The 12,389-nt window shown below is 39.7% G+C and overlaps 1 protein-coding gene and 1 long non-coding RNA gene across 25 annotated transcripts in view; one reads left to right on the forward strand and one right to left on the reverse strand.

Moving 5' to 3' along the window:
* The window catches only part of LOC148936493 (protein muscleblind-like), a 301,423-nt gene that overhangs the window by 58,821 nt on the left and 230,213 nt on the right, over nucleotides 1–12,389 (forward strand). The window lies entirely within an intron of this gene.
* LOC148936494 (uncharacterized) lies at nucleotides 2,591–10,978 on the reverse strand. Of its 2 annotated transcripts, none has more exons than XR_016139483.1 (3): nucleotides 10,899–10,978; nucleotides 4,651–5,118; nucleotides 2,591–3,656 (listed from the first exon to the last, which is right to left on the reverse strand). It is a non-coding gene; the product is annotated as an uncharacterized LOC148936494 (long non-coding RNA). The 2 variants fall into 2 exon arrangements; XR_016139484.1 differs by having other exon boundaries at nucleotides 10,822–10,959.

The following is a 12,389-nucleotide window of genomic DNA, read 5'->3' on the forward strand; positions in this document are numbered from 1 at the left end:
AAAATAACCAATATTTTTAGTATTATATTAGTATTATATTATGACTGATTGATTTTTTTAAATTTATTATTTACAGATACAGATAATCAGAAAGAAACATATAATAAATATAAAATATTGATTTAGAATATAAAGTTTTTATTTTTCTTTATGATGTTTACATTTCATACATAATATAAATTGCAACGAGATATTTATCTCTCTCTTCTGTGTATTTACGTGAAATAAAAATAAATTATAATCTGTAGGACATGAAAAAAATGTTAACATTTCAATTTTACTATTTTATTTTATCTTTTCTTTTTTTTTCTTAAATATTTTTTAAATCAAATAATGCGTTATGTTTAATTTTCTTTTAATGTGTTAAATAAGTAAAATTAAAATAATTTGCAATAATTTATACAACATTAAACTAATTTATTTAATAAAAGATATACGCTTAAATTTATTACGTAATCTTAAAATGCTGATTTCACGTCTAATCTTTTATGATTCACCGTTCCTTTTATAGTACCTATATTTCTTGATATTTTTGCTTTTATGGTATATGAAATAAAATAAAGTGTCATGAGTTAAATGTGAGCAGTAACAATCATCATCACCTAAATTGAAAATCGATAATGATAGATTGATATACGTGTAGGCGTAGTTACAGGTTCGAGCAAACGAATTATACGCAGCACCATTTAATCGCTTATAATCCGACATTCATTCATGATTGCGATATTTTTATTATTAGTTGCGGGATGTCTTACATAAGTTTGTATATATGTATAAATCGCTTATCGCGAATCGTGTCACGTCGAATGGGATCAATCCCCAGATACATTCTCTATTTATCGCGCGCGATGAAAAAAAAACTATGTATTACTATTCCTATCATATCTTTGATATTATTTCGGAAAGATGAAAATGTTATATTTTCATTCGTTTCATTTCAGTCCGGATATTTCTTTTACCTTTACCTTCCCAATTTTATTAATAACTCCGATGACAAACGTTTTTTGACACATAATTATTAATTGCAAAATTAATATGATTTTAATAAAATTATAAGTCTGTACTTTATTATTATTAATTTTTACAAATATAATTTTTTCTTTCTAGCAAGTCACGCTGTTTTCATTAAATTGATCATTATTTCATTTAAACATGATGTATTTATTAATATTATAGTATTATATTGTGACTGATTTTTTTAAGTTTATTATTTATGGAGATAATTAGAAAGAAACATATAATAAATATAAAATATTGATTTAGAATATAAATATTACTACTCGTCATAGAAGTGACAACATTTGATAAAAAAATATACAACAATTCGAAATATTTGTCAAGGATTAATTCAAGAAAGTCATTTAACTGCAATTGTGCCATCGAACATTGATGTAACCGCATCTGTGCAATATAATTCCAAAACGCAGTTCTTCTTAAACTGCCTCTACGTACAATTCGTTATTATCGAAGAACAATACAGTTGATCACAAATACACTTTGGATATTCGTTTTTCGCGAAATCGAATCCGCCGTGCGGCCTGCGTGCGATGGCGTTTCGCCGGCAGACGTATGACCCATTTATACGATTTCTATCTATTCGAATCTGGTTGAAGTGGCAGGGGTGATAGACTCCACGGAAATCCGCCCTCAGCGAATGCCCGGGCTTCCGCACGCGACTACAAAGCAAACGTTAAACAGAGGTCGGCTCGCGGCTCGCGGGTCGCAATCGCACGATCCTCTTTTTTTTTTTTTTCTGTTTTCCTCGATCACGCACGGAACGAACGGGGAAATATTTCTTTTTCCTTTTTTTTTTGCACTACGATGTCCAGCGCCAGTACCATCTACTTTTTTTTCATGTTATCAACCGTCGGCGGACATGTTGCCCCATGGTGTAGCGGATCGCTTTGTTGCGAACGGCGGAAATATCTTGGTGGATTTTCCGCGTTACTCGTTACGCAGTAGGATATTTACAGCAATTCACATTTTTTTCTTGTGAATTGCAATGTCGTACCGGGGGAAATCCTCTGTATACGACATGGCGGACAGAGCGATGCGCGTGTTGCCTCTTTCAGTTCTCATAAATGCCGGACGAAATTGCGACATTTATTGGAAAAGGAAAGGTGAAAGCCGCTGCTTTTGTAGACTCCACGTGGAGTGATTTGATCTCAAGTATAGTATAATTGATCTCTCTGTGCTAGTTAATAATTGAGCGATAGGAAAAGAAAACGTGAAATTTGCTTTACAGACACTAAACGAGCAGCGTTTATAAATTATAGATTCGCTTTGTGCCCATCCCTTAAATTTTTACGATGAAATTAATATCGACAAATATTCATTGATTTAATGCAGGTAGAAAATACAAAAATATCTAATATATAAACTTTCCATTGTTATATCTACACGATAAAAAACATTTTGTATTTGTGTTAAAATCGGCCCTTGTTAAAATTTTTGTGTTAAATAATCTACATATTTATATGTAAATTTAACACAAGTCTACTATGTTAATTGACCTTAACAAATATAAAATGTAAAATTATTAAAATGATTTAAGAAATGTGTTAAAATAACACAATTCGTACGTATTTATTCAATATGTTGTCAAAATTTACACAAAAAAATGTTGGTTTTACTCTATAATAGGAGTGGAGATGACTTGTTATTATTCTTTGTGTGGTTTCGGCACGAATCTTGACGCGTCTCGACATGTTATTTTGTCATAAAAATTATATTAATTGTAACACAATTATCTTCAAATTAAAATCAAGAGTACATTCTTTTTTGTCGAAATTTAACATAGTGTCGGTGTTACTATTTAACACATCCATATTATGTTAAATTAACACAAAATTTTGAGTGAACCGTTTGGGACATGATTGGGATGTGATTGGGACATAATTGGGATGTTAAATTCAACACATTTTTTCCAACAGTGTAGCTTAAAAAAAAAAAATTACTGTGCCTTCTGGAAAATAAACATCTAATAATTGTCTACCACAAGCGTCTTCTATATCGAGTTAGACGCTACGGAAAATCAATCGGTATCAAAATGCAGAGACTCCAGCTGTACGACTTTCAGTCGTGTTGAATCGTATCGGGTGCACAGCTGATTTAATACGACCGAATCGTCTCGATCTGCGCATCCTCCTCGAACGAGTCGGCAAAGTTGCTGTAACGTGACATATAATCTCGCGGTCGTATTAGTGTGGCGTCGATTGGTGAAAGGATCCCGTGCTAGTCCGCCCGAGATAATGTCGGATATCCAAAAGTTTGTTGCACGACAGCGACGCGACTACCCTCGGATGTTTCGGAGAGCGTCGTAGCCAACGACGTTGTTGCAGATTCGCCCGCGTCGCCGTCGTCTCGCGCAATTCTGCCGCGTAACTGCGCGCAAGTTTCGTCGATATTGTCTCGAGTCAGTAACCCGTAAGCGACAGGAAATTATTAGGCCAGATAAGCGTGTAAATATGGCTGGCGCTTAACAGGGAGCGGATAAAGCGTGCGCTTTGAGAGCTCCGAGTATCTAACGTGAGGTGGCGGCGAATTCGCGATCATATATGCATCGTCGATGCTAAATTTCGGCATTGACGTTTTTCCAATGAATATCGATGATTTTGCGATATGACCGGCGTCGGAAATAGTGGTTGCTATTTGACCTGCAAATGAAGAACAAACGTCGATTATTTTCTTCGTCAAAGCGAGTTGCGCTTAGCAACTCCGAGCTTACTTGGAACTTTACTCCGAAACTAGCTTAATTGCACAATTTTTAAACGAGAACAAAGAGCTGCGAAAGATCTTTTATCGCTGTAATAGAAGGTGCGCTCATTTTCAAAAATTTACTTGTTTTTTCAGCGATAATTTTTTGAAAAGCCGCGCTTCGTTGATTCTCAATTGTAAATATCTTGGTGGTTAAGTTAAAGAAAATTTGCCAAGGTAAAGACTACTCGTAATTAAGCGTCAGACAAGTTCTCATCAAGACTACGTGTTATCTTCGAATTAGGTGCGTTTGTTAGAACTATTTACGTTTCAACGTAGATCACTTGACAAGTTTTTGATAAAAGGGAAATTGCGAACTTGCTGAAAAATATTCCATTGAATTCGACGCGGAATAGCTAACCGCGTAGATCGATGAGCCCGGTGTCGCGGAAAGTAAAAAAAAAAAAAAAAAAAAAAAAAAAATGTGTGTGTAAACGATTGTCTAGGGTACAAATGGAACCATCTTTTGTCTGGCACGTCATTCCCCGCGCTGATGTACGCGCGTTCTTTCATCCCCCGGCCACGCTTTTTGTAGCACTCGTATTATTCTTTACTCTTGCCCTCTCTTTCTCTCCCCCTCTCCTTCCTCGCGCGTTGAAGAGTAGTCGAGAAGTTCTCTCGGCGGAATCAAATTTCCGTGAGATGTAGCCGAACAAAGACGGAAAAGTTCCGAAAGGTTTGTCTTAAGACGAATCCTTTTGTGTCTCCTTCTCCGACGTTTACCGACGGCAAGTTTGCTCCCCCCCCTCCCCCCTCCCCCCTCCGCCGCTGCCGCGAGGGATGATGGAATCGAGTTGCTATTTTACGCGCCGATAGAACGAAGCCCCGCAATGACTGTAAATACAATCGGTTTTCGTATCGGGCTGTCATTCCGAGACTTGGCAAATTTAATACCGTTCCAGGTTCGTTCGGCGTCATCCCCGAATTTTCCCCGCTGCGTTTCGAGGTGCGAACAGGATTCACAGCGGAGAAATTAGCGAGCGGCGTTCGTCATTCGTTGTTCCCGTTCCTCCTTTCCGTCTCCCCCTCGAGTCGAACGACATCGGCGAATTCCCGGACGACATTTCCGCCAGCGTTCGTTTCCGCTTCCGAACGCGAGACGCTCGAATATTTCACGAAGCCTCCGTGACCTCACGTAACCGTGGAATTATTTCCCGCTCGTAACGAAAGTTAGCTTTACACTGGGAGCGTTTTTCCACATCATTGAAAATTTCAAGCAATCGTTCAAGCCCCGCCGTCTTACGGAGAGAGACGTCTATATCGGGTCGTGACTCCTCGAGCTGCAGTTGCAGTTGTCAACATGAATATTGCATCATCTTTGCGATGATAGACTCGATTTGTTCACTTGTCGATCGCAAATATCTGTAACATATAATTATAAAAGAAAAATTAGAATCTAGAATTATTTGTAATTAATTTTATTATTAAGAGGATGAATAAATTAAAAGTGTGTGCTGTACGGAATTTTTCATTACCGTAACTAATTGTAATCTGTTGAAACTGGATTTGCCAGATCATTTTTTAGCAGAATATACTTACATGTTATGATTATATTACGAATTAAAATTTTGCTTTTTAACTTTAATTAACAAATGTACTGGATGCCACAAAAGAACATGATTATTCCGACAATAATTAATCCAATGGCATTTTTTAACTCGAAAGAAAAAAGTTCTCTATTGAATATATCTATAGTACTTCGAATATGACGTGTTAATCACATTTGAAAATTGGGATGTTTCTGAATTCTTTTGTATGTCAATTTTTGTATGTCATCTTTCAAAATATTCGCTCTAACTAAATTCTTTTCCTGTAACATCTACAAGTAATTGGAAGTGGCTGTGTTACTAAAATTTTACATATATATTTTATATGTGTTCCATATATTACTGAAATCTAATTACCGCGCACAGATTTTTGCTGCTTAATTAATCTTATTTCCCCTTGTGTAAATGAAAAATTAAATTCTGACCAAAGAAAAATTGATTTTAAGATCTCGATTGAAGAGAGAAACAGAAAGATATCTTAATACGAGTTAATACGAGTTAGTAAAAAGAACGAAAAATTGTTTGTAAAATTGTTTAGCAACAGACAACAGAATGTACGAGAATAATTTAATTTTCGTTGTACGTGTCGATTATCTGGTTGCTGCGATTTAATTCGTCGGAGATATAGTCGTGACCAGATGAATTCTTCATCATTTCAATTCTAAGAGTCTTGCTCGCGCAGTAAACTCGATCCATTCGGAGCGTGAATGGCGCCTCGGTGCTCTTCAGACTGTAATCGTGCGAAAGAGACGGAAACAAAAGACCGGAGAGGGCGCGTGAAAAAGACGGAAAGTAGCGGAGGGTGAGAAAACACGAGTGTGGATCGTGCCCGAAGGCGGAGGCAGGCGCTACGTCCGGAGGATTTTGGAGGTCGTGGGAGAGGCGGAGATCACGAAACTTCCGTATTCCGGGAGCTGTAGCTCGTCTCGCGAAAGGTAGAGATAGAATGGTCTCCCAGGAACCTCCTCGGCCTCCTCGGCCATTTTTAATCCTTAACTGCTCGCGCGTTGTCTGACGGACTTGGTATTTTGTTTCATGTCATATTTTACCGTGCTTCAGTCTTCTTCACTTCTTCTCCGTGCTCCATTTCCTTACTTTAGCCTAACTTACGGGATTTGAATTATACCGGGCTATATCGACGTGCATAATTATTTGCAGAAGCCACGAGATGAGATAAATAAAAATTTGTTGTTTAGGAAAGAAACGCGATTGTCGAAAAATTATCGGCTAAATGTTCATCAATTATATTTCTCTAGCTATATCGATTTTTAAAGATAAAATTGAAAAAAAATTCGCTTCGCTCTTTTTCCTTGACTTTTGAGATTCTGGAAGTCCAGAATTATTTAGGGCGGGTTGAATTACGCGACAGAAAGCGTTCGTAATCCGTATGCCGCGATGGATTTTCCGGTGGATGCTCATCGCGCGGAAAACGCCGAGGATGAGAACGCTGTGGAGCGACCTGGACCGTCATCTCGAATGCGGCGGAAGAATCGTATTGTCCTTCGCTCGCGCTCACGGTGCAACACCGGGGCCATCCAATATGTTCTCGTAACCGTGTTTAGCATAAGAGACACGGGAGGACTATCGTATCCAACTTGAGTATGGCCGTTGTACCGCACTGTGCACCGCTGCACCGGTATTCGCGAAAAATTCGTTGAAAATTTCATCGGCGTCGCAACGGCGCCATTCGTTGCAACGGGCGCCGTTGTCGCTGCAGTGCCGGGGGTGAGTCACAGCTGCAGTCCTCGACTGCACTGCACTACTCCGGGGGGCGACTCGACTCGATGGTATAGCGTGCACGGACGAACGAAACGTTTCGTCCGTGGGGGATTTAGAAGGTTTATGTCGCCGAGAGAAGATCACGCGGAACTCTCCCGTATTCCGCTTTTCGGAATCTCCCTCGCTTATCCGCCAGTCCGCCATCCGCTCTGCGGAGAGAGCGGACCTGTGCGGGAGAAGCGGCGGGAGAATCGCGGCGGAGGAGCCCAGCAGCAGTTATCTATTTTTAATGGCGCGTAATATCATCGAGAGAAAACATAGCTGCATTATCTGTAAATTATGGCGAACTTTCGGCCTGCCAATAATTCCTCGAGTCTGACAAACGCCCGGGTCCCTTGGCTCGTAAATGGCTCGGGCTGTTCCTTTTCAGTATACATTTATGCGCGAGTTAACTTGGAATTTTAAAATGGCCGATTAAAATACGCGGCAGTAATAAATGCATTTAAATGAAAAAATTATACGAATTATCTAGAGTAAGAGGATATGGTGACACGTATTATATAATATGGATATAATCCGTATAAATATATATATTATAATACTTATATTATAATATTGTAATACTTGTACTTTATTACTAATGCCTCCCCGTGACTCATTTATATGTTGTGTAATATGATGTTTCTAACAAACCGAGAGTTGTTAATCTGTAAATAATGAATACATGATTTATTCATTCGTACAAATATTATTAAAATGATTGGAAGAGTCGACGGCAGGTACTTTTATGGCGAAAAGAAACGTTCAGTTATTTCGGGCACGTACAGAACGTACTTGAAATTTATTTTGCTGTATTTTTTAAATTATATTCCATCTTACCCCTAGTGAACAGAGAGTGCGCGCGCGCGATCGTAAAACTCCAAAGTGCTATCGTGGTGACGAAAGCCCTCTTTCTCTCTCGAAGCGTAACCTCCATGCGATCCCTGTAATTCTCCATGTCGGAAAAAATAGCTGTATGTTTTACTGCCTCGCGAAATATATACGCGTGTACGTACTGGGTGTACTCTTTGTAAACTTTAATCTTTAGTACCTTTGTACCGCGGTTGCGGTATTGTTATCGGACAGGGGTATAGATTATAGTTCCGACTGTACCTCTCTTCTCGATGATATAACGTGCGAACGAAACGCTTCGTCCGCGGGGGATTTAGAAGGTTTATGTCGCCCGGAGAAAGATCTATTGGGAAGTTATGTCGCCCAGAGAAGATCTATTAGAAGGTTAGCCTGGAGAGGATCCTTCGCGTTCTTCCTTCTAGAAATTCGCTCTTATCTGCCGGCGTGAGGAGGTAAGGAAGAAGCGCGGCGAGGTGAATAGCGAGGACATGTTTTTATTGTAATCATGTGTCGATATAACTGTGTAGCACATTCGCTTTGTAGCGCACAGAGGATAGAAATTGAATAGGTCCCAACAGATTTACGGAAACTTTAAGCCAACAGTTTAGCGCTTTTTATTATTTATTTTTGATATAGCGTTGGTATTACAGGATGCTTAACCACTTGAAAAACTTGAAATTCTCAGGGAATTCGCCTTGAAAAATTCTCATGGAGTTATATTGAAAGCAACGATTTCACGTTGGGTGTAATTTTGTTTAGTGAGATGGATATTTATTTTAATAGTTTTAATAAAAGTTGAATTTTGTATCGGTTGTGCGCTATATAATTTCTCGTTTGTAGTTTTTGAAAATGAAATTTGAAAATTTGATGCAATAAAATATTTAGTTTTTAAAATCCTTGTAGTTTTTTCAAAATTTTTCAAATTTAATTATTGAAGCTCGATTCTTAATTTTACTTTATGATTTATAAACGTTTATGAATTGAAAATATTAAGAACTTTGCGCAATAAATATATTTATTCGTAAGATACATTTTTAAAAATAGTTTCACTTTATACTGGAATTTTTACAAACAAATTGCTTTGAAAATCGAGGCATTCTCAGGAATTCTGTTATATATTTTTCCAGATTCGAATTATATTAATCATTTTTTGCCACTAATTGGTTTATTAATCAGGCCTCTTGCGATGTGTCCATGACAATAGTCGAGACATTCTGGCGTCCTTCCTAATTCACATTAGTCATGCTGATGAAACGCAACAGACTGAATCTAACGTTTAATAACGAATCTATTGCGACTGTGCTTTTAATCTTAAACGACTCTTTATTCTTGTTGAGCGTACGTGTGCTTCGTGCCAGTTTCGAGTCGAGAGCGCTGCGCGCCGATCTACCGGGTGTGCTTTCGGATTCGATCGCCCACGAAAATGAGATGAAGCGACGCGCGACTCGACACTCGTCAAATCTGCGAAAGGTGAGGTCGAGAGGCATTTGTGTACATTAATCAATTGGTTTGCCCGGCGGATAATTGCGGTAATTGGAGCGGCAATTAACGCGTTGAACGGACAACAACGCGATCCGTCGGTCGGCCGGTCGCAACTATTTGTTGGAGAGTTTCCCTTTGCCGCCTCGCCTATTGTCCTCGTAGTCACAGACAGTCGGAGTTACGTCTCCAATTATTATCTCTCTCGTCGCGGTGCGTAATCCGTTAAATTGCGGCCGGCCGTTCGCGCGCCGCGCCGCGCACTAACGCTACGGTGCAAATTGTTCGCGTATTTGTTCGTCTAGCCAGTCGAAAACGAACCGCTGCAGTCTGTATATATTTGAAGGACGCGGCGCAGAAACAGTCATTTGAGTACACTTTTATCGTACTCAGGATCCTTATGTAAAAATAGTTACGAGCTAAAAATAGAAATTATGGGGAAATGACAAAAATTTTATTTAAATATGCTAAAACCCAATTTATTTAAAGAAGCTATGAAAAATCTTCTCGTCGCGACTGTAATATTGTTATATAAATAAAAAGAAAATTAAGAAAATATTATCAAGGTTAAATCGTTGCTCAACGATTTATTAATTGGAAATTATTTTATATATACGTAGTGATATATAAAATAATTTAAAAATAATTTAAACTAATATCGGACGGAATACCACTAGATGAGATAAAAGAAAACAAATTTGGATGTCTTCAAGAGCTGTTATTTTCCGCAAGTATTTTCCGCGATCGTAAATTTAGCAGCCGCGATGGTTTCGCGTTGTGGTCAGATGTTATTGCTCGAAATAGTGAAAGTTTCCAAGCGTCCAAGTGGTACATAGTTGGCAGCAACCGGGTTCTTTCACTAGGTATAATGGATTATGCAAGCGTGTCGATAAATTTTTATTTCCTACGAATATAGGGAGAGAACAAGCGGGAGAGTGGGATGAGAAATCGTTCGGGCTCGAGAGTGTAATCCGTGTTACTCGTCGTTGCACGTCGGACGATATACGTGTAAATCGAGCGAGCAAAATGCACAGTAACGGCCCCGCGGAGCCACCGCATTTTCCGGAAACTTTTAATCAACAGCGTTGTAACGGGGAACTTTGCAGACTGTTTATGAAACCGTCGAACCGCACTCCTAGGCATCAAATCGTACAACGGACCGAGCTCGAGATTAGACTTTGATTTTGAACATCGCTGCGCAATCTCATTTCCGAAACTTTGCAACTTTGTTTCCCAAGGAATTTGAAGTCATCATTGAGTTTAATTGGCACCAAGCGTTTGAAAGTTGATATTGTATTATCTTTGTCTTCTTTTCTGGCAAAAATTATTAGAGTCCATCACGGTGAATTACGGTGTATTTGCCCAAACTATTTTAAGAAAGGATTCCACTTTCTCATATTCGTTTTTCGCAATAAAACACTGGTTATACCGATGTTACACCGGTTCCGATGGGACCGCGCAAAGTCGCCGAAAGTGCGGCGTGCTTCCACGAACACCCTGTATTACCGCAAACGTCGTGGACCCGTGAGTCGTAAACCGGTCCCGGGGCTCTGTCGGAGTCGTCGACTCGTGACCTTCGAAGCACTAAGCACGAAGCAGCGGCGAATGCTGCCATGCAGTTACCATGCAATATCGTGCTGCCCCCTCGTACACCGCTCACGAATTCGTCGTCTCTTGGCCGGTCTATTTCCAACAACGACATCAGGATCGATTTTCTTGCAGTCGACGTGGCGGCTATACGGGATAGAAAGAATAGAGCGACATCGATCGACCTTCTGAGGATGAAAAAGGGATGTAAAATGAATTTTGAGATGAGAAATCTCGCGACAGGCGCCTTTCTACGTCTGAAAATCTGTTGAAACAGACGCTGGAAAAGACTGTAATAAATATATTACTTTTTATCACTTTGTGTTGGCGTGTCTTTTAATGTACCGAAAATAAGCACAAGACTAAAAGATGCTTCATTTTTGAAAGTAACCGCTGAGCGACCGTTGGCTTCGATGTATGAAATTATGATCGTGACACTTTATCGGTGTTATTCGGTTTCATTCTATATAATTGAATGACATCATGCTCGAATCATGATGTTAACGTTGTATAAAGTGCGATCCCGTGATTAACGTGACTCACCGTGGCAATACGTAACGGCGTTAAAAAAAGCCAAGTCTCTTCCGTCGTAGGCGGTTTAATGAGACAAACAGACTGATTAATACCGCATTTGAGTGCCGCGGGTGTGGCAATCTGCTGTATCTTGCGTATGCGAAACTTCATTAGCTTTGGATAGACTTAAAATGTTAAAATGTATGAAAAAAAAACCTTGCGGTAAGCGTATCTAATAAATTTAATAACTCTGCTAAATCGAAATATTATATACCATCGGACGAGCGAACAAATGTAGAGTCTTGTGTTTTATTTTACATTCAAAGGTATAAGCATTTATATATGTTCCAAAGGAAATGTCTGCGCGTTTAACGAAAAGTGCACTTGACAAAAGGAACTTTAATTAATAAGGAGGAATTAATAAGGAGTGATTTTTACGATCGCACGAATCGAGCATGCGCCGTGATGTTGAAACGGCTCGGAAGAAACTCTGCGAGAGTTCTGTAGGTTCAGTCTCTGCGATTAATGGGGGCATCCGAGGCTCTCTCCGAGAGCCGGTGGCGAGTAAAAGTACACGTTCTCGTCCCGGGAGAAGGCTTTTTTCGCGATGGACTTTGGCGGCCGGGGCCGGGCCTCGGGCAGGAAAGAGAGACGGATATTTTTCGCGATGGACATTGCCGATGTTGCGCGGCTCGGCCCGGTGGGAGGACCGGTTTCTACAGTGGCTTAAATCCTGTTATATACTCGCGTTGTATAAGCCGTGCACGGACGCTTTCACGGACGAACAGCGGCGGCGACGAACGACGACGACGACGGCGACGACGACGACGGCGACGACGACGACGACGACGACGACGACGACGGTGCTGGCCGTGTATGGCCACGCCGTTGTTTTCC

This window comes from Pogonomyrmex barbatus, unplaced genomic scaffold (assembly GCF_055798465.1).
Source record: "Pogonomyrmex barbatus isolate J1 unplaced genomic scaffold, ASM5579846v1 scaffold21, whole genome shotgun sequence".
In the NCBI taxonomy this organism is placed as follows: Eukaryota; Metazoa; Arthropoda; class Insecta; order Hymenoptera; family Formicidae; genus Pogonomyrmex; species Pogonomyrmex barbatus.